The sequence below is a fragment of the Trachemys scripta genome, chromosome 5, assembly GCF_013100865.1.
Source record: "Trachemys scripta elegans isolate TJP31775 chromosome 5, CAS_Tse_1.0, whole genome shotgun sequence".
Lineage (NCBI taxonomy): Eukaryota > Metazoa > Chordata > Testudines > Emydidae > Trachemys > Trachemys scripta.
In genome coordinates, this window is record NC_048302.1 from 88137426 (window position 1) to 88160035 (window position 22610).

The 22610-nt window shown below is 40.6% G+C and overlaps 1 protein-coding gene across 4 annotated transcripts in view; it reads left to right on the top strand.

The window, feature by feature from the left end:
* The window catches only part of CLOCK (clock circadian regulator), a 117984-nt gene that overhangs the window by 40885 nt on the left and 54489 nt on the right, over positions 1-22610 (top strand). For 3 of the 4 annotated variants that reach the window (XM_034772934.1, XM_034772936.1, XM_034772937.1), the window contains exons 2-4: positions 537-637; positions 10050-10108; positions 21514-21624. The gene's annotated coding sequence lies outside the window, so the exon portion shown is untranslated. The remainder of the gene's footprint in view (positions 1-536; positions 638-10049; positions 10109-21513; positions 21625-22610) is intronic. The other variant, XM_034772938.1, reaches the window with a different exon arrangement.

A 22610-nucleotide genomic window follows, 5' to 3' on the forward strand; every position in this document is an offset into this window, starting at 1 on the left:
TGCATGAAAAGAATGTGGCCAGAGACTTGCGTTCTTCTGGTTGAACAAGATCCCTGTATGTGATGGGTTATTTGTTCTTGGTTATTTTCTGAACCAAGGGCTCCTGTACACTTTCTCTCCGAATGCTCAGATTCTGGCTGTGTCAGTTACCCCAGTAGTGTGTGTTATGCAGAAGCTAAAGGGCAGAAAGAAGTGTTTGAAATTGTATCACTTCTCCTTGGCAAATGTACAGATTAAAAATGAATAAAGAAGTCGTGCTAAAATTTTGTGGCTAGTTATTTCACAGTGCATAAAATTTAAAGGCAACATATTTTAATTAATGCAAATAAAAACTTCAGATATATCTGAATTTCTTTCCAGCATTAAGACAGAATTGCCACCAAGCTGTGTGGCTGATTTTTGCATTTAAATCCATCAAGTACAGAAGGAAAGTTCTGAAAGAATAAGAATCTGTTATATTTGTCTTTCATGTTAAGTGTATGTCTAGTCTTTGTTTTGGGAACTGCTTCATGAAATGCTGGGTTTCTTTTTTGCAGTTGCTGAAACTGAAAGGAGTAGAGGAGCCTGTACTTTAATTTTGCGTGGAGCTTTTGGAAAATTACTGCAATGCTGTAAATCAGAACCTCAGTTAAGTTCGGTGAGTGTCTGGATATTTTCATTATCCTGACCATATAAGGAGTATAAAGAGTTACTCATGCATTGGGATTTAGTCTTGTAATTTACAACATTGAGACAAGACTCTACCATTTAGCCCAAAAATCTTGTGATCTAATTGATCGATAGGTTTTTATATAAACCTATTTTTATTTTTTTTAGTTTTTATTTTTCCCATAGATGTTTGTTTATTTCAAGCAATTTTATAAATCAATTCCTTCCATTACTTTTGGGTTAAATAGTTTTGTATGCCCTATAGGGATTTCATTCAATACCTTCTCTACTAGGTTTGAATAGAGTACTTCGTCCATAGTTTAGCAGGAGCATAGAATAAAATTTCCATATTGGTTTCACACTAGTTCTGCTGTTCATGGTAGTACCACTGGGGAAGTGCTCTAGGAGCCTCGTAAAATATGGGGTACCCTCAGTCCTGTGCTAAACTGAAACCCCTGCATCCTTGATCTATTTTTTTATTTAGTTTGAATATGTTTAGTACTGGATTTTGAGACCAGCTTAAGGAACTAAATTCACCAGGACTAAAGATTTGACTCAGTGTGCACTGGTATGGACTGATAAGGATACCAGTCATTTTTTTCATTCTTTGCTGCTCCAATCTATGAATTACAAAGTAAAATTGACAAGATCTCTGGTACCTTAGTTGAAGGGATCTGAAATCTTGACAGTTTCACTTTGCTGCTGGCATGTGTAGCAGAGCTGTAAGAAGGGGAAAGAAATTGGGCAGGGGGAGTAAACAAGAAGTAAGGAAAATGTGCTGCTGGGGAAGTAAGAAGGGTCATAATATTTAGTGAAGAAACAAGGATAGAAAAATGTGAAAAGACTGAGCAAGGAAGACATTGGAGGGGGTGAGGGTAAAGATAAAGAAACAGCTGCAGTAGTATGAGTGGGTATCCTAATATTCTTGCCTCATCATTATTTTCCTGCCACTGAGTTCTGAATGAATATATCAATGAAATGTTACCGCTGCCATGTACAACACCTAATTTTCTTTGAAATATATGTTTAAAAAAGCCACATAGAATCCTTTATGCCCTCATAGTATTTCCAATATATCAGGCACCTGTTTTAATTAATCTCCTTTGAAAAGACATTACTGTAAGGTTGTTTACTTTTCAAAGTTTCTGTCATGAATGAAGGTATTGAGGTGAAAATTCAGAATCTGTTTGCGTATTTCACCATTGCTAGGTTCATCATTGGTGCTATGAAGTCTTTGCTTTTTAGAAATCTTTTCTTATTTGAATACTTTTGACCTGCTTTAAATCTCAGTATTAACATGCTTCACTAAAAATATGCATGTTCCCTACAATCCTTTACTGTTGCCAGCTTCAGGGAGGTGGAAGAATATTATAATGCATAAATTAACAGTGAGAGTAGCTAACCATTGGAACAACTTTCCAGTGGTTGTGGAGGATTCTCCATCACTGACAATAATTATTTCTGGGAAGTTCTTTGGCCCTTTGTTATGCAGGAAGTAAAACAAGATGATCATGTTCCCTTCTGGCCTTTGAATTTATGAATGTATAACGTAGGGTGAATAAAAATGATTTAAAAATTAAAACAGTTTTTGAAGTGTACATAATGGATTTTAATTTACGTTTTTAAAATTGAAGTAATTGTAATTTACATAGTATTGGTTTGCTTCTTTCCATTTTATAGTCTTTAAGTTGCTAAAATAGACATTTTATATTTGTTTCTTTAGTTTCCTAATTTTTAGTCAGACTTTAGATTTTATAGAGTTTTTTCTAAATTTCACATCTAAAATGCTTGTCTGCTGAAAAAAACAAGTCTAGGGCCTCACTGCCATCTTTACTGTGCGAGCAACACAAACAGCCCCTGCTATATTTGCAACCAACACATCAAACTTTGTCAATAAAGTTGAAATGCTTCAACTGGACTTTAGTCCTCCACCAGGTTTAAGTCAATGGGACTTGTACTCCGAAGGTCATTTAGGTGCCTTTGAAACTCTCAGCCTCAAATGCCTAAATATGAGCATAGGAGCATGTTAAGCGCCTTGTTTTTAAACTCTGGCGTGCGTGTGTGTGTACGTATACGTGTATATATAAGTTCATAGTAATTTTGTTAGTATTCTGAAAGTCCAAGCCTTTCATTGTTTGCACTGAAGTAATTTTATTTTGAAGTGATAACATTTTATGCCACAAAGTAGTTTTCAATAAGCCTTTAGCCTGTGATGCTGCAAATGCTTGTGCTTAAATAAGACTACTCATGCCCGTGTTTAATTTTAAGTCAATTTTCATAAGTAAAGTTAGGTATCTGCTTAGATGTTTGCAGGATCTGAGCTTTAATTTTCAGTATTTTGTTTTTTGCCCATAGCAGTTTTATAATATTCAAATAAGAGACCCTACTAGTAGTGAAATTTTTTTTTCAAAATAATAGCATTTATAATTTAGTTTATTAAAAATGTTAGTCCGAAGTTGCAATGGCAAAGATCTTTAAATTAATTTTATAAATCCTCAACCTGATTTTAAACCAGTGGTTTTAAAAAAAGTTGTTTAAATAATTTAGATTGCCGTGTTTTAAATCACTTTGCTGTAAACAGCAGAGCTGTGGTAGAGTAATGAATATATTTGATTCTTTTGGATCACAACATCTTTGCATCAGACATTTAATTTTTTTCAAAAATACATATAACTGAAAAATGTATTTGCAGCACCATAGTTAACAAAAACAATGCATGAATAAAGTAAAAATATAACTATATTTTGCCAAAAAGTTAAGCAAAGAGTTGTATCACACTTTGTTTATAGCCATTAAAATAGAGAGCAGCAACTTGGCTAACCACCTGTAACAAAGCAATTATTAGTATAGTTGTGTGCAAACACTGTAGTAAGCTTTAACATTAGAAAGTTTCTTGGAAGAGGAAAAAGCGTCCATTAAAAATGAAGAGTAATGTTGTTGGAAAGTGTAAATAAAATTCTAACGTCCCTTAATAGCTTATTTTAAGTTTTTGTCTACACTACAGAGTTTTGTCGACACAAGTTAAGCCAACAATCAAAAATCAGTATAATTACATCGCCTGTGCATGTTCACACAACACTTCTTCTGTTGGCAGAGCGTGTCCACAGCTGGTGCTCTAGTATCGACAGAGAGAGCAATGCACTGGGTAGCTATCCCACTGTGCTTCTCACCACCTTCTGCAGCTAGGAGTTGTGGGAAGGCGGAGAGAATCACAGTGCATCATGGGTGCATGCTCAATGTCCCATTATGCAGTTCTTTCTGCCCCAGCATTCCATGGGCTTCCCACTGTTTCACAGCATTTTTCAACATCCCCTGTTTACTGTGCGCCTGCCATCTCTGTCTGAAAGGATGGATCACACATTGCTTTCTAATATTGTGTTCAGTGTTATGAACACAAAGTGGGTGGTCATGCAGTATATCATGAGCTCCAAATCTGAACAGGAATCAGAGTTTCCTGACCTTCTGTGTGCCATAGAAAGAAACAAGACCAGATTACTTTTGGCCTTCACGGAGTAGCCGAACATGATGGATTGTCGCTTTTGGGCTCAGGAAACAAGCACTGAGTGGTGGGATTGCATTATTATGCAGGTCTGGGATGACAAGCAGTGGCTGCAGAACTTTAGGATGCAGAAAGTCACCTTCTAGGAACTGTGCAGAGCTTGTGCCAGCACTGTGATCCAAGGACACCAAAATGAGAGCTGCCCTCAGTGGAGAAGCGGGTGGTGATCGCTTTGTGGAAGCTGAAGACTCTAGACTGCTAACACTCGGTCACAAATCAGTTTGGAGTCAGGAAGTCGACCATTGGAACTGCAGTAATTCAAGTGCGCAGGGCCATTGATTGCATCCTGCTACAAAGGACCGTGACTCTTGGACATGTGCGTGAAATATTGGATGGCTTTGCGGCAATGGGATTCCCTGACTGCCGCAGGGCGATAGGTGACATGCATATTACAATTTTGGCCCCGGACCATCTTGGGATGGGGTACATCAATAGAAAGGGGTACTTCTCTATGGTATTGCAGGCACTTGTGGATCACTGCAGGCGTTTCACTGACATCAGTGTGGGGTGGTCCAGGAAGGTGCATGACGTATGCATTTTCAGGAACACCGGCCTGTATAGAAAGCTCCAAACAGGAACTTTCTTTCCAGACCAGAAGAGTCCAGTGGGGGATGTTGAAATGCCCACAGTGATCCTGGGAGACCCAGCATACCTCTTAATCCCATGGCTCATGAAGCCTTACATGGGAAACTGGGACAGCAGCAAGGAGTGCTTCAACAATAGGCTGAGCAGGTGCAGAATGACCGTAGAATGGGTCTTTTGCAGTTTAAAAGTGTGTTGGTGCTGCCTTTATGGCAGGTTAGACCTAAATGAGGGAAATATTCCTGTGGTCATAGCAGCCTGCTGCACACTCCATAATATTTTTGAGGCTAAGGGTGAAAAGTTTCCCCTGGGGTGGAGCATGGAGGTGGATTGTCTGACTGCTGGGGGAAGGAGGGAGTGTGCTCGCATGTGTTCTGCCTGGAGCGTGATTAGGGACTTCAGCATCTCTGTTTGCTCCTCCATCACTTATCTTCTCCTGGCCCTTTTACAGTGTGCTCCTCACTCTCCTTTCTGTTCTGCCATTCTATTTTAAATTTGCCTTTCAAGGTCTCTCTCCGCTCCCTGCATTCTCTTTTTTTCAGCCTCTGAGGACTGGAGCACCTCTCAGAACATGTCCTCCTTGCTCCACCTTGATTGTTTCCTTATTTGGCAAAGACACTCCACCGGTGTGTAGGGGATTCCTCTGAAGGCCGCATCTGCAGAAGCACAAGAAACTACACAGAAGCATGATTGTTAGTTCACACGCAGCATTGAATCATTATAGTAAAATACACCTCTTTTTACATACGAATCACTTTCTCTCTGTCGCTTGACAAGCACACGTCTCGGCAAACCTCCTAAACATGGTGAGTTTGGCCCAGGGAGGTAGGGTGGAGGTTTGAGGATTCAAGATGAGGCAAAGGGTAAGGGGATCACTGCAGGCCATTAGGGACAGTATTGTAAAAATCTACCACCATTTTCCACAGGCAGGGGTCATTGAAGCCGATATCTCACTCGTGACGGTAAGCAAGTGTGCATCTCCTGCACTTTTGCGGCTTCAGACCATGTGCTGCTCACCTGTGTGCTGCTTTAAGCCCTGCACAAGTGACTGCTGATTGGCGTGGGAAAGTTTCCTACAATGAGGGAAGGAACAAAGCGGTTCTGCCAAGGAACCTTCAGCACAGGATTGGGAGTACCTGCAGGAAAGTTTCCTAGAGATCTCTCTGGAGTATTCCCATGAAATCTTAGTGAACATTAACATGCTGTTCTGCCACACTGCTTAGCTGCACAAGGGACTGTGAAGTCTTGTAAATTTCTATCGCTTCATCCACTTCTAGAATACACAGAGCAAAGGACAGTTCTACCTTATATAACTGAGCAGCATCTACTCAAAAAGATCACTTACCAGGTCTCTCCTCTCCTGCATCATGCGTGCCAAGAAATTGACTGCTGGGACTGGCTAGACCCCTCTGGAGTAGAAAAGCGGTCTTGACTTGCCGTGCCACCAGATGGCCCTGCTGTGTGCTCCACATTGTCCTCCAACTTGACCTCCTCCTCCATGACTTCATCCTCTGGATTGAGTCCACTGTCCACTACCTCCAGCCCCACTGAAGTATCCACAAGGCTCTTGGTGGTGGAGTGGGGTCATCACCAAAGATGGCACCAAAGAGCAGCAGGTCTTCAGCATAGCACTAGAGCGATGTTTTGCCTCCCTTACCTTCTGATATGCCTGCCTTAATTCCTATATCTTTGCACAGCGTTGATCATAGAATCATAGAAGATTAGGGTTGGAAGAGACCTCAGGAGGTCACCTAGTCCAACCCCAACTAAATCATCCCAGCCAGGGCTTTGTCAAGCTGGGCCTTTAAAACCTCAAAGGATAGAGATTCCACCACCTCCCTGTGTAACCCATTCCAGTGCTTCATCACCCTCCTAGTGAAATAGTTTTTCCTAATATTCAACCTAGACCTCCCCCACTGCAACTTGAGACCATTGCTCCTTGTTATGTCATCTGCAACCTCTGAGAACAGCCTAGTGCCATCCTTTTTGGAACCCCCCTTCAGGTAGTTGAAGGCTGCTATCAAATCCCTCCTCATTCTTCTCTTCTGCAGACTAAATAAGCCCAGTTCCCTCAGCCTCTCCTCATAAGTCATGTGCCCCAGCCTCCTAATCATTTTCATTGCCCTCCACTGGACTCTCTCCAATTTGTCCACATCCTTTCTGTAGTGGGGGGCCCCAAAACTGGACACAGTACTGCAGATGTAGCCTCACCAGTGCCGAATAGAGGGGAATAATCACTTCCCTCGATCTGCTGGCAATGCTCCTACTAAGACAGCCCAATAGGCTGTTAGCCTTCTTGGCAACAAGGGCACAATGTTGACTTATATCCAGCTTCTTGTCCACTGTAATCCCTAGGTCCTTTTCTGTAGAACTGCCACTTAGCCAGTCGGTCCCCAGCCTGTAGAAGTGCATGGGATTCTTCCATCCTAAGTGCAAGACTCTGCACTTGTCCTTGTTGAACCTCATCAGATTTCTTTTGGCACAATCCTCCAATTTTTCTAGGTCACTCTGGATCCTATCCCTACCCTCCAGCATATCTACCTTTCCCCCCAGTTTAGTGTCATCTGTGAACTTGCTGAGGGTGCAATCCATCCTATCATCCAGATCATTAATGAAGATGTTGACCAAAACCGGTCCCAGGACTGACCCCTCGGGCACTCTGCTTGATATCGGCTGCCAACTAGACATCGAGCCGTTGATCATTACCCGTTGAGCCTGACAATCTAGCCAGCTTTTTATTCACCTTATAGTCCATTCATCCAATCCATATTTCTTTAACTTGCTGGCAAGAATACTGTGTGAGACTGTATCAAAAGCTTTGCTAAAGTCAAGGTATATCACGTCCACTGCTTTCCCCATATTCACAGAGCCAGTTATCTCATCATAGAAGAAAATCAGGTTGGTCAGGCATGACTTGCCCTTGGTGAATCCATGCTAACTGTTCCTGATCACCTTTCTATCCTCTGAGTGCTTCAAAATTGATTCCTTGAGCACCTGCTCCATTATTTTTCCAGAGACAAAGGTGAGGCTGACTGATCTATAGTTCCCTGGATTCTCCTTCTTCCATTTTTTAAAGATGGACACTTTATTTGCCTTTTTCCAGTCGTCCAGATACGTGTCCCATTCATAGCCTTTATCCAACAAGCCACAAAAAATCTGCCTGTAGGTATCAGAGTTCCTACAGCTGGAGCAGAGCTGGGACTGTGCTGCTACCTCTCCTCGCAATGTCAGGAGATACAACAACTCAGGTGTGCTCCAAGTGGGAGAGGGTTTGCTGTGTGAAGCCACCATTGTCAGCTGGGAAGATGCAATGTGAGCCATCCACACCGAGCAAACAGGAATTGGAATTTCCCGTGGGCCTTTAAAGGGGGAGGGTGGATGCCTGTGTTCTGAGTTCGAACTGCCAATCAGAGCGGTCAGGATATGCATGGTGGGACATCTCCTGTAGGCCACTTATAGTGACATAACCAAGTGCGGTGTCTACACTGACACTTTGTCGATATAACTTTGCTGCAAAAAGCTCAACACTTCTTGTCGAGGTGATTTTATTTTGTCAGCAAAACAAAAGTGTTTTGTTGGCAGAAGGAGCATTGCAGTGTGTGTGTACACCTCCATGTTTTTGTTGATTAAACTTGACATTTGTTGACAAAATTGTGTAGTGTAGACAAGGCCTAAGACAGCTAATTTACACAATTTTTTCACGATTTTCTAATAAATCCTCTAATGGTTGGAGTCCCGATTTTTTTTTTATTTTGTTGCCAGTGTTAAGTAGAGTAACAGCAGGCTCTGCACTTTATTGGTGGCATCACTGAAACCTCATTCACAGTGTTTTAAGAGAAGATATACTCTACTGAGCAGAAATACATATTTCTTTAAAAAGAAAACTTTTCTACTTTTCCTTCTATACAGCTGACCCTTGTTAGAGAACCGCACTCTAAATATTGTCTGTATGGATGCCTGTTTGTGGGATGCTTATGTCCCCTAATTTTATAAATAGCAATGACCACTGACATAGTATGTGAGATTCAGGCATTTTCAGGACCTTCCATAGTGCTGGATTATTTGATTCAATTGGCAAACGGGAAGCAGAGTAGGGAATGGATTCAAACCTGTTTACCAAAATAAAACATATTAACTTTAAAATAGTCTAATACAACTTTGTTTTAAACCCAAACATGTTAGAGCTGGTAGTTATCTTAGTGTTTGGCTTCGCTAATTTTAATATCTTCAATAATGATCTGGAAAGAGAGGATAGCAGCATGCTACCGAAAGTTGCCGACGCTAAATTGGGAGACGTTGAGAACTTGAGAGGACAGAGGTAACAGAGAGCAGCCTTGAGAAGTTAGAAATATGGGGAAGAAGCTTTAAGCTGGATATTTAGACTGGAAATATGCAAGCAGTATGAGAGTTTTGGGGTGATGGTGGTAGAAATAAGTCATTTTATGAGAAACCTGGAAATCAGTACTGCTGAAAGACTTAAGAGGGACTGAACAGCAAACTAAATGTAGCCATTGCAGCCCCTCAGCGGTCAATATGATTAGGCATTACATACTTGAGGCTTCAGTATGAAGGAATAAGGGGTGATAGTCCCTATGTGACTAACTGAGAGCTCATTAGGAATTTTACTTTTAATTTTGGTATATTGTTCTTTTGGTCTAAAATCAAGGAACCTTTTCTTCTGGTTTAAAATCAAGCATGGAAAGTTTCAATCTTCAAGAAAAATTTGAGAAATTACTACTTTATTGATTACATGCATTTTAAAGGCACCCATTACTGTGGTATCAGTGCCGTTAAAGTCAAGTTATTAAGATTTCCCAATAAAGTTGTTATTGCGTGGCTTCAAGTCATTAAGATTTCCCAATAAAAAGTACTGGAGTAATATACCCAATCTTCCACAGTTTAACTTAAAACCAGAAAATGTAAAGAACTGACCAGTCAGCTAAGTGCCCTGGATTTCATAGCTTACCATCTATGTAATGCCTGGTGAAAACAACTGGCCAACGTTTTGCTTTAAATACAATTCCCATGGGAGCAAATTCCTGACATGGAAACCTGCATCAGAGCAAGTTATGAGGGGGTTATGATGGAATACAGAATATAACCTTAAGCTTTGCTATCCTGAATGCAACAATTTTCATTTTTGTTTTGTGACAGCAAGAAAGGGAGTTCTCCCTTGCTCTATCCAGTTGCAGGTGCTAGGGAGTCAAATTTTCAGCTATTGAAGTTTTTGTTTAATTATGACTTCCTGTTTTTATAACAGGTAGCTGTAGTGGGAGGGAAGTGGAAGAATCCAGTGACAGCCACCAGAGTTTTAGAAAAGTAAGTTTTTTATGTTGTCATATTTTGTTAGTTTCATAAGAAATAATAATAAGTTATAACTGGTCAAATACAGAAGTGTATAATAGAGCTACAGTGTTTTCTATTCCTTGAGTATATTTTAAATTTAGATTTCCCAGAGTTTATTCACTATTTCTTCCCCACCCCTCCCAGCCTTGTGATTAGAGGAGAGCTGATTCTAAAAAACTGAGGTTCCACAGTGATGATTTGGATGGGCAGGTTGGTATAAAAGTGAAGTCTCAATTCAATTCCCTGCCCAAACTCTCTCAGGCTGTCACTGACTGAAGAGCTGAGGAGGCAGTGCAAACTGTCCACTCTCCACAAGCACTTAGGTAGCCATTCAGTTGTGTGAGATTCACCTGCATACAAAAAGTTAAGCATCAGAAGCAATGTTAACAATGTACAATCCTAGAGATTTAAAAACCTCAGCCACTGTAAAAGAATCCCATTAACAGGCCTTTATTTACATATGTTTGCATTTCCACAAATGGAATAATCAAGTTTCAGATTAAGTCTTAGGTTCCTTCAATAGCACAGTCTTGTACTGTACTTGAGTGATGCAGAATGCATCTACTATTCTGTTCTTGTAGAATCTGTTAGCTACATTTCAAGAACCTTACAAATTACATCGCCAGAGTTCTCCACTAGCCTTAGGATTAATGCATCCTTCAATTGCGTGTACATAGCCCCATAGTGGTGTCCTTTATGTAGATGAATACCATATAAAAATATATACTGAACATATTATTAAAATATTCGAAACTCTGGCTGACCTGTTACTAAGAAGAGATAGCAGCTCATGTCAGTGTGTACACATTGCATAAATGCTCTGCTTTCTGCATAGGCTCCCCATTGAATATAGAGTTCAGTTCCAGGTTTGTGTCCTGATACTCAAAGCCTTCTGAGACTAGCCCTAGCTATCTGAGTTCCCTGATTGATATGTTCCACTGAAATGATGAAATTATTAAACAGGGAAGAATGAATGTGAAACTGATTACTTTCAGAACTAAATACATAGATTTAAATGAGTTCTGTAGCTTTCTCTCAGCAAGTTCTACACACACACACACACACACACACACACACACACACACACACACACACACACACATAATTTTCTACATGTGGAAATGGGAAAGAAAATGGGAGCTACAGATCTCTAATTTAGAATACTTGGAAGGCTCTCTTATAGTGTGCTTTTGGTAAGCAAAGATGGTAATATGTGGCTACGAGCACTATCTGAGTTGTAGTATTAAATGAGTTAATGTGTTTGTAAAAAATTGGGTGCTTAGCATCACATAGGAACTCTTGAGTGGCTCTGAAATGGAGCAGGGATAGAGGGTTAAGAAAATTGTGTGCTTGACTTTTCAACCTTTACATTCTTTTAACATAGAGGTTCTTATGAAACTTCCTAAGTCTTTTTTTTTTTTTTTTTTTTTTAAACCCCCCCCCCCCCCCCCCCCCCCACCCACCTAATTCTGTCATATGGAACTGTATTGACCCCTCCCTCCTCAGGTTGGGCCATCAGGAGGGTTTGAGCCTTTAGATTACCAGCACAGACTGCTAACAGTAAGTAGTAACCATAGGATACTATCCTCTATGTGGCACTAAATGAGGATGACACACATACTTTGCCAGTGGGTTTCACAGCAGAGATAACGTGGATTCCAGATTTCCATGTTCAATCCCAGGCATTGGAGAAGTGTGTGCTTGGTGCCCTCTTCCTTCTTTCTCCATTGCTACCTTCTTCCCACATGTCCCCAGCTCCTGACCCCTCTGCCCCTATTACCCCCTCCCAAACCTCCCCTCCCTTTGCTTCTATCCATACCTCTCTTCTTCTGCTTCTCTCCACCTTCTGGTTCCTGCAACACCCCCTTTCCCATGTTCCCTGTACAGTCCAAGGGTATGTCTACACTGCAGCTGGAAATGTGCTTCCCAGCATGGGCAACTAGACATGCACTAGCTCTTCTCAAACTAGCATGGTAGAAACGGTGTAGCCAGTGGTAGCACAGGCAGCAGCTCAGGCTAGCCACTTGAGTACAAACCTGCCCTGACTCCCTGGGAGTATACTCGGGAAGCTAGCCTGAGCCATTGCCTGTGCTACCCCCCAAAGCTGCTATTTTTAGCATACTAGCTCAAGCAGAGCTAGTGCTTGTCTATGTACTGTGCAGGGATGCACACTCCAAGCTGCAGTGTAGATGTACCCTAAGTCAGGCTGATTCCTCCGCCTCACTGTCTGGGTTCCAGAAAAGGGCATATTAAGGCCACAGGCGAGAGAGTCTCCCTGCTCTTAATTTTGGTGCCTGGCATCACAGTGGGCCCAGAGCAGCAACTGAAGGGAAGGTCTTGCTCCACCCCTGCTTCCCTGAGATGGAATGTGCTCAGGTACTTTGTGGGGATGGCACATACAGAGTCTGGTCAGCTGAGAGGCTGGAGCATGCTCAGTGGAGACAGAATCTTTGGAAAACTTAGCTGCCAAACTTGAACAAGTTTCTACTGAGCTTGTGTTAACTGAGATTTTTCAAAAGCTTATGACTTGGCCAAATTTGGGGTTTTTTTCCCCACGAGAACAGCAGAACTTATATTCCTGATACCTGAGCAACCTTCCTCTTGCCAAATTTCAAGTCCCTGCTCCAAAACATGGAGGCACAAGAGCGTCTTTTTTTTTTTTTTCAAGTTCATAACCAATTTGTTAAAATGGGCAAAACAATTTATGTTTTGTTTTTATTTTTCATTTGATAGCTAAGCAGCATTAGTTACCATAGTAAGTTATAGCTTTCTAGCACTCCTGGGAAGGAGAGTGTGGGCAGCACCACTCTTGTCTTGGAGTCTGGAGCACAAGCCTCTGGCTCTGTGGTGCAGGTCATTTGGTGGCTGGGAGGTGGGAGTAAAGAAGTCCAAATGAAGAAGTCAGGAGGCATCTGCAGCCCACAAAAGGCAGAATCTAGGGCCTTCAGAAAGCCAAAGAGAGAAGAACTGGCTCCTTTCCTTTCTGAGTCAGCCTGGGTGGTCAAGGCTCCCAAGTGTTTCCCCAGCCAGAAACCCCTTCTTCTGAGGGCTAGGGAGCTCCGAGTTACAGCCCTATTCCTTCAGGATATGTCTACACGGCAATTAAAAACCCACGACTGGCCCCTGCCAACTGACTCGGGTTCATGGGGCTCGGGCTTCAGGGCTGTTTAACTGTGGTGTAGATGTCTGGGCTGGCACTGGAGCCAAGGTTCTAGGAACCTGTGAGGTTGGAAGGTCCCAGAGTTCGGGCTGCAGCCTGAGCTGGAATGTCTACACTGCAATTAAACAGCCCGCAGCCCAAGCCCTGCAAGTGAGAGTCAGCTAGCATGGGTCAGCTGTAGGTGTCTAATTGCAGTGTAGACATACTCTCAGAGTGCTGCCCCAAACTGAGCAGGGATCCACCTTTTCAAGGACCCACCCTCTCCAGACTTGACAGGCTTCACAGTTGCAATGGGTTGGGGCTGATTGTGCCCAGAGGAGCTTTTTAACACCTGGAGTGGGGTGTGATGGGTTCGGTCACAGAAACCCCCTTGGGGCTGTCACCTGATGTGCTGAGACTACCTCTGAGCCCGTTTTCTCTGCCGACTTGGGACTTAAGAACATAAGACTGGCTTTCCTGGGTCAGACCAAAGGTCCATCCAGCCCAGTATCCTGTCTACCGACAGTGGCCAATGCCAGGTGCCCCAGAGGGAGTGAACCTAACAGGTAATGATCAAGTGATCTCTCTCCTGCCATCCATCACCACCCTCTGACAAACAGAGATTAGAGACACCATTCCTTACCCATCCTGGTTAATAGCCATTAATGGACTTAACCTCCATGAATTTATCCAGTTCTCTTTTAAACCCTGTTATAGTTCTAGCCTTCACAACCTCCTCAGGCAAGGAGTTCCACAAGTTGACTGTGCGCTGTGTGAAGAAGAACTTCCTTGTATTTGTTTTAAACCTGCTGCCAATTAATTTCATTTGATGGCCCCTAGTTCTTATATTATGGGATCCAAGTAAATAACTTTTCCTTATTCACTTTCTCCACATCACTCATGATTCTATGAAAATCGTAGAATATCAGGGTTGGAAGGGACCTCAGGAGGTCATCAAAGACAAAAGCAATACTGACCTAGACTCAAAGATCTGTTTTGAATGCTTCTGCTATTCAGACTGAGGAGGATTGAGCGCAGAAATAATTTACATTTTTAAAAAAGTTTTATTCTCTACCTCTACATTTCTTTGACAGTTTACTACTTTTAGGAAGAAATTGTTCAATAATTTGAGCTAATTTTTTTTTAGTGAAAATTCTTCTATGTTTTTAAATATTAATACAAGAATAAAACATTTAAAATCTCTTTTGTCTTTGGTCAGATACATTAAAATGTTAATTTTCAGGGGAAAATGTGACCAGCATTTTAAAGTGTTTAAATATCTGAAATTGCTAAAGCATTATGTCTTGAGTATGGGTGTCTGGAAGCTGATGAGCGGTCTCAATGCTATTAGCTTCATATAAATGAAAAACCTAAGTGCATTAATATTTGAAAATTCCATCCTTTATAATCTTGTTAACTCTGAGATGTTTTCAAGAGAAAGTAATTAGGATTTTATAAAGGGGCGTGTTTCTTTTTTGTTTAGCACTTCTGATGTCGAATAAACACCAACGCCTGTTAACTTGTATCTATCTTGCAGAAGACATTTGTTGCTTTGCGCATACTTTTTTTCCCTGGGACTATTACTGATAAATCGTTTGAACATGGGTAACTTTGGGTATCTACATATGGTGTTTCTCCCATTTTAAACTGACGCAAATAGTTACTGTCATTTGCATGCATCTTCATTTTATTTGAAGGAAATGGGAAAAAATAAAGTGGAATGGTTTTGCCTTGTTACATGAGAATGTATCTAGCTTGATATGGCTCACATAAGAAAAAATTAATAGCAGGAAGTTGAGACTAGTTGACTGAGTTTAGGTTTGCTGCTAAAGTAAGGATTCAACCAGCTTTTTTACACATTAAGAATGTAGCCTATACTCTCCAAAATTACAGCACTCTTTGAAGTAGAGAATAAAGTTTGAGAATTTGCAAGCAGTATGTCTGGCATATTAGGCTTTGTTTGTTTTTTTGATTATTTATTGAATATGGGGAAGAAGGGAAGATCAAAGGTAAGGAAGAGTGAATATACAAGCCAGGATTGAGGAAGTAATTTAGTTGAGACTAGAAAAGAAAGGCAATTGATTCCCCAAATCAGGCTGTTAAACCCTAAATTTTGAAATGTATCATCAAAATGTTTCAACATCATTAGGCTTATACTCATTATGGATTGTCTTTTATGTATGGTTCTTCATTGTATTGAGCTGGGAGGAGGGGAAGTGTTCATTGATATGCTGTGAGGATCAGTGTTTAAAGCCAGTTTCATTTAATATCTTAATGATCTGGAAGCGCACTAAATATCATCTGAAAATACAGTTAATTGGGAGATGTTAAAAACAAAAGTGAGGACAGAGATAATACACAGGCCTAAGAAGGGAAGAAAAGATGGGCTTGTGATTAAAGTACTGGACTGAAACTTAGGACATTTTGGGTTCTATTGCTAGCTCTGCTACTGATTTCTTCTCTGACCTTGGGCATGTTATCTATAGCAGATGCCTTTTCCCATGTGAAGCCTAGTGCAGGATTGGGAACTTAAACTCTTTGTACCTCAACTCCCATCTGAAATAAGGAAAATAATATCTACCAACCTCCCTCGCAAGGGTGTTGTGAAGCTAAACTCAGTGTGTGTGAGGTACTCCGACATCATGGTGATAAATCCCACAGAAAAGCCCATGAACAGGGAATAACAAAAATAAATTATCCAAAAAGAGTGAGGCATACATGCATCTATTGAATAATCCAAAAATACAGATATTAGTTGAGAAGGAAATACCTAAAGAGAAATAATACCAAAAGAATCTTAGGCTTGAGTGTATAAGAGACTCGACGTGCTTGCGATATAATATGATGACAGGAAAAAAAGCTAATGCAAATTTGAGCTAGACACCATGAAATCATGTTACAGATGAGAGAGAGATAGTGTCTATATTGGTTTTATTTCTGGGCACCTCAAAACCAGAGAGAGAGTGACAAATTGGAGGCAATAAGGGATGATGAAACATAGTGATAAATGGGGGTTGCAGAGACTGACTTGGTATAAAGGACTTACAAGAAATTTGTGTTTAGCTTAGCAAAAGCAATTAACAAAATGTTGTAAACATTTTCAGGTATTCTAAATGTGTAAGCACCAAAGGGGGAGAGGAAATGTTTGAGGTGCAGCAAGGAATAACAGGGTGAAATTGAGCTAAGGAAAACTCAGATTGAATATTTGTGAGGGTGGGGTGAATAAGGGGAGTCAGGACTAGAAGACTGTGGCTATGTCTATACTACAGCTTATGTCAGCATAACTTATGTTGCTCAGGGCATGAATAAACCACCCCCCTGAGCGAGATAAGTTACACCGACATAAGCGCCAGTGTGGATAGTACTATGCAAAAGAATTAATGGACACAAATCTGACATCGGGAATCATAATACTCAAAAACCAGTGGGAGTACACTTTAACCTGTCTGGTCATTTAATGTCAGACCTGCGGTTGGCTATCTTACAACAGAAAAACTTCAAAAACAGACTCCAAGGAGAGACTGCTGAGCTGGAATTGATATGCAAACTAGACACAATCAACTCAGGATTGAATAAGGACTGGGAATGGCTGAGCCATTACAAACATTGAATCTATATCCCCTTGTAAGTATTCTCACACTTCTTATCAAACTGTCTGTACTGGGCTATCTTGATTATCACTTCAAAAGTTTTTTTTCTCTTACTTAATTGGCCTCTCAGAGTTGGTAAGACAACTCCCACCTGTTTATGCTCTCTGTATGTGTGTGTGTGTGTGTGTGTGTGTGTGTGTATATATATATATATATATATATATCCTCAATATTTATTCCACTCTATATGCATCCGAAGAAGTGGGCTGTAGTCTCTAGGTGCCACAAGTACTCCTGTTCTTTGTCAGAGGGAGCGCTTCTCCTGTCAATATAGATACTGCCGCTCACAGAGGTAGTTTTATTATGCTGACGGGAGACCTCTGCCCTGTCAGCATAGAGCATCTTCATGAGATGCACAGCAGTGGTGCAGTGTAGACATGCTCTGTGAAATTCTCTCCCAGTGGTGGAACGGTTCTGCATGTGCAGGAGCATGGAGGGAGATAACTTATTAGGTCTCTTTCATCCCTAACTTTCTGACTTCTGTGAGAATATTCTACATTCTGACTTTCAGTTGAGCATGTCAGCCTAGTGTGAAAACCCTATCCTAGGATTTACAAAGCTTGTTCTACAGAAGAACTATTATTACTTTTAAATGGTTTGTTCCTTCTGTTTTTCATTTCTAATCTCTGTGGCTCAGTTTGATATTAAAATAACTACAGTGACCTGACCTCTTGATAGTATTTTTAATCTATTCAAAACCATGAAAAAATCTTTCCTATAAAAATATGTAATAAGATGTAAAAGCAAGACTTCTGTAAGTCCCATAACATTTACCTATAAAATGTCATGCACATATTGAAAAGGTTGTACAACCACACTGTATATACAGGCAAGAAGTTAGTATAGATCTAGGCCAGTGAAATATTAGAAAAAGGCATGAAAAATGTAAACCCCTATAGAATACTAGTTATATTTTCAAGTGCCATGCAGGAGATTAGGTAGAATGCCAGTTGGAATAAGAATTGCACAATTCCTGTTCCATCACACTCTTCTTTCCCACACATGGTTTCTAGGCTCTTGAAATGTGGTGTGTGGTTGCTGGTGAGAATATGCTTAAGGTTGGCGGGTTGTCTGTGGGCAAGGACTGGCCTGCCTCCCAAGATCTGTGAAAGTGAGGGATCATTGTTCAGGATGGGTTGTAGATCACTGATGATGCGTTGGAGAGGTTTAAGCTGAGGACTGTAGGTGATGGCCAGTGGAGTTCTGTTGGTTTCTTTCTTGGGCTTGTCTTGTAGCAGGAGGCTTCTGGGTACACGTCTGGCTCTGTTGATTTGATTCCTTATTTCCTTGTGCGGATATCATAGTTTTGAGAATGCTTGCTGAAGATCTTTTAGGTGTTGGTCTCTGTCTGAGGGGTTGGAGCAGATGCGGTTGTACCTCAGTGCTTGACTGTAGACGATGGATCGTGTGGTGTGTCCAGGGTGGAAGCTGGAGGCATGAAGGTAGGCATAGCGGTCGGTGGGTTTTCGGTATAGGGTGGTGTTAATGTGACCATCACTTATTTGTACTGTGGTGTCTAGGAAGCGGACCTCCCGTGTAGATTGGTCCAGGCTGAGGTTGATGGTGGGGTGGAAGCAAATTCTTTGGCCTAATGTTATGTAAGACTAGATGATGATATTTGTTTTCCCTTCCTGTCTTAAAATCTATGGATTTTATGAAGAAGTTGTTTGTAAAATCAATCTATGTATATAATAGTGTTTACAAAATAAGATTACAAATTCACTCTCTCTTTAAAATATTTAGTGAATTTAGTGATATAGGAAAAATACTGGATTGACTGCCCTAGCGACTTAAGTTCTTTGTCCACACAACAGATATATAGGGTAGGTAGAGGCAATGCAAGCTTCCCTACGCTTCTTCTGCAGCTTCTCAATTCTGTCTTGAAGGGACTGGTGCTAGGAGTGAGATGATTGCTCAACCTGCAGGCCTTGTTCCATCTTTGAACTCACTTCTGAGAATCAGTGGTACCAATGTTAGTACCAGTTGTGGAGGTAGAACTCGACTGTGATTACTAATACTTTCCATATAGATATCTGTCCCCACCCTCATGTGGTATAAACTTTCATTATTATCTTGGGCAGGATTCCAGCTGGTGACTCTGTAAGTGCTTTAAAGACTCAATATCTCATTTCCTTTGGCCACCCAGGTATGTCTGTGCTGCAGTTGGGAGCATGCCTCTGAGCCCAGATAAACAGACACATACTAGCTCACTAAAAATAGCAGCATCAACACTGTGACACAGGTGGCAGCTCAGGCTAGTTGCCAAAGTACAAATCCATCCAACACTCTGGGTCCATCCTCTGGTAGCTAGCCTGTGCTACCATCCATACTACAACGTTGACACTGCTATTTTTAACGTGTTAGCTCAAGCAGAGTTGACATGTGTCTGTCAGCCCAGGCTGGGGGAGACACTTCCAACAGCCGTCTAGATGTACCCCTCGTCACTCACTGTCTACCTCTGCTCTGCAGGTCAGCATGAGGTGGAAATGTTATAGTGTTGCCAACTCTCATGATCTTGCTGCAAGTCTCAGTGTTGTTTTTCTTAAAGCCCCAGCTGCTGGAATCAGGAGATTGCATGAGAATCTCCGCTTTAATTAAAAAAAATAAGTTTCTAGCCCTTATGATTGCAGAGAAAAGTTTGAAAATGTTGCTGGAATATACTCTAAAGGCTTAGCATCTAGAAGGCAAATAAAAAAACCTAATATATATTTAAAATCTCATGGTTTTTGGAGACCCTCATGACCTGTGAATATTTTGGCCTGGCAATACTTGTGTAGGCATCCAGACCTTTCTGCAAGCTTTCACGTTCGTGCTATTTTCTACTTACCAGAGCTATGTGGTTTTATTTTCAAAAAGCTTTTCCACTGTGTTTAGCTTTTTTCTTACTTTTGTTTAAATTTGCATATGTTCAGTTACCAGTTATGAAATAGTCAAAAGTTTTTTTTCTTCCTTTCTCTAAATTCCCTCTTCAATGTTCCTTCAACTTCCTTTTTATTATACTCTTTTTAGACATTGTGAAATGTGGCTCTGTTCTGTTTAACCTCTGCAGTAGGAGGTGTCCTGCATGTGCAGCTTGTAGAGCTGTACAATTTTCCTCATTAGAGCTGTCAGAACTTGTGGAAGGGTTGGCAAGCCCGCCTGCTCTGAACAGTTTAAAAACATAGGCTTCATATTACAGTCTCTGTAATCTAGATTTCAACAGGTCTCTTTGTAACTGTTAATGTTTATACTTGTCAAACCGAACAAAACTGTCTAAATATGAGATGAGGGTTTAACTACCTTACAAAAAAAGTAGGTCAATGGGCCAGCAGGTTATTAGGCTAGAGAAGAATGAACGGGTTCACTGAGTCATGCTGTGTAGTTGTTTTTCTTCTTTTGGCAGAACGCTCTGCTCTGCTTTAATTTCATGGTTGTTTTTTTTTTTACCAGTGTTTTTTTAACCAGTTAAACACTTCCAGTAGAAACAGGGAGAGGAGCAATCATTACCTTTTTAATTAAACTAAAACATACTACTTGTACTTTTTACTTCCGTGAGAATAATAGCTCTTCAACCTTTAGCAAAAAATACAAATTCAGTACTTCTCGCTTTAGTGAAAACTAATTTTTTTCTTATAACCCAAAATACATTATAACATTAAATATAAGGCACCGGAGTGAAAATTATAGAAAACAGTGGTATACCATTCATCGTATAGTGAAGAAATCAAAACATTCTGTCAGTGTGGCCAATAGTTGATGCAGGGAGAAATGAGGTATGGCAAGGGAGGAGAGACGTGTGTTTAGATAACTTTGAAAAGAGTTGCAAAGTGGCATGGAGAGCTGTTTTTAGACAACGGGAACTGTAGAAGAGAATTCACTAAAACCAAAAATGATTGTATGAAGAGACTGAAAGGTGGCGATTGCTAGGTTAGTGAAGGGGACATGAAAGGGAGTAGAGACTTAGATCTAGGAGGTAGGTTTGGAATAAGTACTTAAAAAGAAAATGATATTGGACTTTATTTTGAAAAGAAAAGGAGGAGCCAGTGGCTGTGTTTGAGGTAGCAGGAGTGATGTAGCTAGGTTTCTCTGTGAGTGAGTGAGCAGCATTCTGAACATTCTGGAGTCCAGAGAGCAGTGATTTGATGAAACCTGAGAGGAACTGAGGTAATCAGTAGGAAAAGGGATGTAGACGTGAATAAAAAACAGCAGAGAAGGAGTTGAGGGAGTGGCATAGACAAATGCTGTTTCAGGATTAACAATAGGGAGATTTATAGACTTGTGCGATGTGGGAGATGGAGAGTTTGAGTCAAGGATGACACTATGATTACAGATAGAGGTAAATAGGAGGTCTTAGTCAAGCCAGACAAAGTTTCAGAGTATTCCTCTTGCTGAAGAAAAGCACTTCTGTTTTTGACACATTGAGTTAACTGTATTGAGATATTTCTGTAATTCATCAGGCAGAACATTACATTTATAAATGATATATCACAATAGTACTGCACTAGTAATCAGAATAAATGATGGCTATAAATATTTTATTTGAATACTAGTGACATACAGAATTCCAGTCATTTCCAGTTCTCTAACTTTTCTTTTTTGATTCTTTACAGTGCAGAGTTTGATGCTGTTCTGTAGAAGAGGATATATTTAAACCCACATTCGTCTGAAGGATCAGTGTTTATCCTAAATATCACGGTTTAACATCCCAAAAAGTATAAGAGGTAAAGAAAGTCTTGCTGTAATTATGAGCTACAGTGTTGTAATTTGATTCCTGTGGTTTCTTATTAACTACATTAGGGATCTGTTCCTGTTGTCAAGGAAGTTAATGGACTTGGTTTCAAAAAGGTATAGAGCCCTCAGTCCCCATAAGGCTTGATCTAAGGCCCATTAAAGTCAATGGGAGTCTCTTCATTGATTTCAATGGGCTTTGGTTCAGGCACATACAATTCAATGAGAGTTGAGGATGCTCAGCACCTTGCAAAATTGGACTCAGAGGGAGCAGGAGCAGGCCTGAAAGAGAGAAGCAAATGTCTATTGTTTTTTCTTTGGCTTTTGGGTATTTGGAATTTAGGTACCATACTTATGCTGCTAATTTTGACATAAAATCTGGGTACACTCAGTAAGGTGAAATTGGTATTCTAACAATATTGAATGTAGTTTGTTGTTATGGAAATAGTGATTCTGACTTCTGATTCTGCATATTGAAAAGGTCAGTCTTGTTCCATGTGAAGTCCTTTTGTGCTTTGCTATTCACACATTTATTTCTTTTGAAAATTAATGGAATGTTGTGATTTGATATTCTAAGAATTCATAGAATCTTTGATGCATATAGTAAATGTTGAATACCAGATTTGTTTTGAAGACTAATTATGCAATTATGTTATTAGCATGTGTAGTAGATAGGGGGAAGGGATAGCTCAGTGGTTTGAGCATTGGCCTGCTAAACCCAGGGTTGTGAGTTCAATCGTTAAGGGCGCCACTTAGGGATCTGGGGCAAAAATCTGTCTGGGGATTGGTCCTGCTTTGAGCAGGGGGTTGGACTAGATGACCTCTTGAGGTCCCTTCCAGCCCTGACATTCTATGATTCTAAAGGAAAATATATTTACAATTTTCAAGCTATTGTCAATTGAAAGCCTAAGGATATTAGTTCTGTCTCTTTGAACGCTACATTTATCTCATGTTATTAAGCACTGGAAGTAGCTTGCAT